This window comes from Herpailurus yagouaroundi, unplaced genomic scaffold (genome assembly GCF_014898765.1).
Source record: "Herpailurus yagouaroundi ecotype Mexico unplaced genomic scaffold, PumYag 203, whole genome shotgun sequence".
Classification (NCBI taxonomy): Eukaryota; Metazoa; Chordata; class Mammalia; order Carnivora; family Felidae; genus Herpailurus; species Herpailurus yagouaroundi.
Window position 1 is genome coordinate 7543718 of NW_024412434.1, and position 5541 is coordinate 7549258.

The following is a 5541-nucleotide window of genomic DNA, read 5'->3' on the forward strand; positions in this document are numbered from 1 at the left end:
CTCTCTCTCTCTCTCTCTCTCTCTCTCTCTCTCTCTCTCTCTCAAAATAAATAAACTTAATAAAAAAATAAAATAAAAACATTGAAGTCTGGATCCCACCATGACAAGGTTTAATCTAATTGGCTGGAGGTATGGCCAGGTGCACCTGCATTTTTTAAAGCAGCCAAGGTGCAGAACCACTTTTAGGTCTCTGCTCTGATCCAACTGACGATTATTCAGTTCTCCTTTCAGTTAGGCTTAAAGATTTTGGTATCAGGGTTTACAGCATTGCCCCTTTAGACTGCACTAGAAAACTCTCTATCAGTCTCAATAAGTCTGCATCATGGTTTGGACTTCTCTAAATCTGAAGCGAAAAGGCAACCAAGAGATGAAAGGGGGAAAAAAAAGGCTCAACCAACGTTTTGTTGTTGTCGTTCACCTATCGTTTTTCTTTCATTTCTAACATTTTTTTTACAGGTTATCTCCCCATCTCATTAGATACACAAGTGAAAGTCATCCACAGTAAAACATAAAAGGCCATAACTACAAAAATGTATGGGGATTATTTTTAAGGTTTTTAAAAAAAAATTTTTTTTAATGTTTATTTATTTTTGAGACAGAGAGAGACGGAGCATGAATGGGGGAGGGTCCGAGAGAGAGGGAGACACAGAATCTGAAGCAGGCTCCAGGCTCCGAGCTGTCAGCACAGAGCCCGACGTGGGGCTCGAACTCACGGACCGTGAGATCATGACCTGAGCCGAAGTCGGACGCTTAACCGACTGAGCCACTCAGGCGCCCCATGGGGATTTTTAATAATACGTTCCAAAGTTCACATTCAGTCCCCTGAAAAATAACATAAGGACCTAGTCATGGGACAGACTAATGAGAAACAAGAGTATCTTGTCCCCTCGGTTTGCTCTGTAATGGTGATAAGTTTCCTGAAGAAGCCACCAGAGCTGAGTAAGGGCTGAAGTCTGAAACTACACATCACAGCACAGTGTCCACCCCATAATAGGTGCTCAATGAATGCCCATTTCTTTTTCTTCAAAACCCTTGAAGCCTTATTTTGTGCCTCCTGAGACAGTCATCCCATTCAATCTGAATCACTCATTGGCGTGCCTTGCTGTGCCAATGTATTTAGATTGTATATTTCTTGTGAAGAGAGAATCTGTCTTATTTAGCAAGCCCACCCCTTGTGCCCAGACAAGTGCTTAAAAATCAACCCATGAAGGGAGGGGGTGGGTCATGAGAAGTGAGCTATTCCTTTGGATAACTGTCTTCCCAGGCGAGCTGACACTTTCCTTATGGAGGTACTCAGACGGAATTTTCTTAGTTTACCATCAGCCTCTGCTGAGTCATCCCCCTTAAGCCTCTCTCCACCACCGATTCAGATCTCAGCCAGGGGAACCAGCTGTGTGAACAGCAACGGCCAGACTCCAGACATCTGAATAGGGTTTTCACATTGCCAACAGACTCAGACTCCTGCAGACCTGAGTAAATGACACATCAACCCCCTTCACGCCAGGTACGGGAGGTCCAGGCTCCAGGACCACACGCTGGACTCTGAAGAGCTGCCTTATCTTTTCTTCCATTCCAGACTGAAGGAAACACAGGCTATCTTGCAGAACACCAGGAGGAACGACAGACATCTTAACCCTGGCCTCAGGACAGTTGATAGAATGAGCAGCTGAGGGCACAGACGGTGGAGGTGAGGACAATTTTCCCTCGAAGAAAAGAAAGGACAAAGAGGGAAGTTTAGAGAGAAGTGTTGAAATAAATTTCTAGGCCCAAGATGGAGCCACTCCTGTCCGGGTTGCCATATTGGCAACCCATGACTTAGATAACCTCTGTGTCCCCGTAAATGCTCCCCTTGACCGGAAACCTAGTATATACAGTCAGCCAATCCCCAAAAGGACACACCAACTCTGGGCCTTCTTGCCCAGAAAGTTGACTATATGGCTCCCACCAATCAGATATTTTCTACTTTTCTTTCTTGTTCTGTATTCTTTATCCTGTAAAAGTTTCCTGCCTTCTGACCTATTCTGACCTCCAAATAGAAACTGTCCACTTCATGAAGTGTTACAGAAAGTTTGTATCACTTAAGTTGCTTTCTTTAATCATTTTTCTAACAGAACTGCATATATTTGAGATACAAATTCACATTGAAACCACTTTCCTGTTTGTTGAGATCTTCTAGAATATTCCACGTGTTTTGAAAGTCTCATTTTTTTTTCCTAAATGTATCAAGTTTCTATTTAAATTCTTGTTCGTTAACATAGAGTGTAATATTAGCTCCAGGAGTAGAATTTAGTGATTCATCACTTACATATAACACTCAGTGCTCATCAAAACAAGTGCCTTCCTTAATGCCCATCACCTATTCAGCCCATCCCCGCCACTTGCCTCCCTCCATCATCCCTCAGTTTGTTCTCTATACCTAAGAGTCTTTCTGATGGTTTGCATCCATCTTTTTTTTTTCCCTGTGTTCATCTGTTTTGTTTGTTAAATTCCACACATCAGTGAAATCATATGGTATTTATCTTTCTCCGACTTATTTCACTTAGCATAATACACTCTAGCTCTATCCACGTGGTTGCAAATGACAAGATCTCATTCTTTTTTATGGCTGAGTAATATGCCGTTATATATATACATATATACGTGTGTGTGTATGAATATATATGAATATATCTATGAATATATTTATGAATATAATTATGAATATATTTATGAATATATATGTATACATCATGTATATATATACATATATATATATATGCACACACATATATGTATATATATATATATAACACATCATGAGGGTGACATTCATACCATGTCCCCTAACAAGAAAACGTTACCTCTGCTCCAAAGGCTTCAGTTAAACAGATCATCCAGTTCAACCATGTCCATACTCTTGGTCCATTAGACAGTGCAGTTTATCTACCGGGTCATTCCTTGGTATGACCAAAGGAAACTAAAGAAAGGGAAAAAAGACAATCATGGATTCTTTAGATCAAAAGGAAACTAAGGTAACTATTTACAATTTCTCTCTCTTACTTTCTTGCAGACAACTGATCTCCCTTGGGTAATGCTGGACCTTGTATAATACCTCTTTTTTAGAGTTTCAGGGCAGGCATAAGAGGGCAAGAGGTAAGATTTTTGCTTTTCAACTTTGGTTAAGAGAAGGCAGAAGCGTATGTATATTTAAAACAAAGAAAAATTCATTAAAGGAAAGATCCACTCAAGGCCCAGAATGCTGGCTACTCTTGGCGGAAAACGCTGGCTGGGAGAGAGGAGAGCGCACAGAGAGACGTAAGTCACAGGTACCTCTCAGGCTTGAGACACGGGCAGTGGCTTCACAGCCATTCGCCGTGTTCCTAAAAGCAATAACAAAAATGAGCAGTAACCAAAACCACCTTCTCTCCTGTTCCACTTTTGCCTCGCATGCAGTCGGGGGGGTAAATCTACTCTGCAAGCTATTTGGTTCCATACTTCCTCACTGGTCCTCTTCTGTGAGTCTGAGTTAACAAGTGGACACAAGGGCCGGTTGGAGCCCTCCTTCCCCATCCAGGTCTGAATGTGTGCTGGTCCTGAGGCGGGGCTCCTGTGCTGTGGAGGCTGGCCAGACAGTGGAGAGATCGTAAAATATGGCTTTTCCACCAACTCCTCTTTACCCGTGAGTCATGCTGCTGGTAAGAAGCGGTGTTCCTCTTTCTGATGTGTATCTCCCTCGGAAACGCTTGGACAGGTGGATCCAGGCATTCGTGGGGCTAGTTGTCATATCAGAAAACACTGCAGAAGCTTTCCCAACCAACTTGTTTGATCCACAGCATACACACACCTAGTGTCCCCATTCCCGCCGTAAAACAAACAGAACTGTGGCCTTGGCTCGCAGAGCTGGGGGTGAATCCTGGCCTCCCCTCTTCCCAACTGTTGAGTTGTTTGCTTATTCTGTTGGCTAATACCATTTATAACATTTGTATTAGTGTCATTGTGCGGTTTAATTTTGGATCCAGTAAACTAATGAAGAATAAATAGCAACAGAGGGTTTCTTTTCTAAAAGTAAGTTGAGTGTTTTGGAAAGCTACATTCAAGCGCGTCGCTATGACAAACATTGTTGTCAAAGCAGGTGAGAAATAGGCAACTAAAAAAAATGGTCGGGTAGAAAGCCGCGGAAATCCACAAGAAGTCTGCACTCTGGTTGTTTGCAAGTGTCTTCGGTTTTGCTCGAGTCTGAAGAAAACAAAAGTGGAGACGAAGCATGCTGATTTACAGAAGTCGCTTTGGCAAGAGAAAGGATAAAGAACCCAGAGGAGTGGACCCATATTGGAACTAAGGCCTCAGTCCTGCATCACATCAAAAGCTTGATGAATGAGCCGACGGATTTGCAGATTTTAAGTCAGAATGGCTTTAAGGTATGTATGTAGCATTTTCAATGCTTTCCTGTCTCGTAATATTATCATTATTTTTATTAACTCACCTTCCGACTGTATTGGCAGGGAAGATTCCTGCCGTGACTTAATAATAATGATGAATACCTGGGAAGGTGGAAACAACAACAAAATGCCACATTTCCATCACTGTCTCCTTCACCCTTTATTTATTACGGGTTTTAAACTAGAACTTAGAAAAGAGAAGATAGCACTTTGCCTCAATCAAGTCACACATGATACTCCTCAGACTTCCAATAAAGTTTTTAGAATAACCTTTACTTAACTCTACAAGCTCTAAATTCACGATGCCATGACTGTATCTCACAGACAGGCGAAGAATGCAAATCAAGTTGAGTTCCTGTGATGGGTCCAAACCCCACCCCAGTCTGCGTTCCAGAGGCAACTGCTATCATCCATTTGTAAGTGTCCTTTTCCATACGTTTACATGTATATGTCTATAAAAACGTAGAGTCATGTCTATAGAAAATGTACAGGAAGGCTTTATGTTTTCTGCTTCATTTTACAGAAAGGATTTCCTTTTTTAACTTTTTCTTCCCGGCTTTTTCAAGGAATAATTTACAAACATAATTGCATATAAAGTGTACAACGTGATCATTTGATATACATATATATTGTGGAATGGTTACCAACAGCAAGGTAATTAACACATCCATCGTGGCACATAGTTAACTTTTTTTTTCAGCCAATTGCAAGTGACCATACTGTATTATATATTCACCTATGTAGAGTTAGACAATAGTCAACATGCTGTATTAGATCCTCTGAACTTACGCATCTTGTAACTGAAAATGTGTGCCCTTTGACCTACATGCTCCATTTCCCGCCCCCCCATCTCCCCTGGCAACCTCCCTTGTCTCCTTCTCTGTTTCTATGAAATCAGCTTTTTTTTTTTCTTTCTTTAATTCCACGTATTGGTGAGACAGTGCTGTATTTGTCTTTCCCCGTCGGGCTTATTTCACTTCACGTAATACCCTCAAGTTTCATCCGTGTTGCCACAAATGACAGGATGTTCTTCCTTTTTAGTGAATAATTGTGTGTGTGTGTGTGTGTGTGTGTGTGTGTGAGACACATTTTCTTTTTTTTTTTTTTTTTTCAACGTTTATTT

The 5541-nt window shown here is 41.4% G+C and overlaps 1 long non-coding RNA gene across 1 annotated transcript in view; it reads right to left on the reverse strand.

Moving 5' to 3' along the window:
* The window catches only part of LOC121014665 (uncharacterized), a 60167-nt gene that overhangs the window by 25757 nt on the left and 28869 nt on the right, over window positions 1–5541 (reverse strand). The window contains exon 2 of the long non-coding RNA XR_005783343.1: window positions 2841–2956. This is a non-coding gene — a long non-coding RNA (uncharacterized LOC121014665). The remainder of the gene's footprint in view (window positions 1–2840; window positions 2957–5541) is intronic.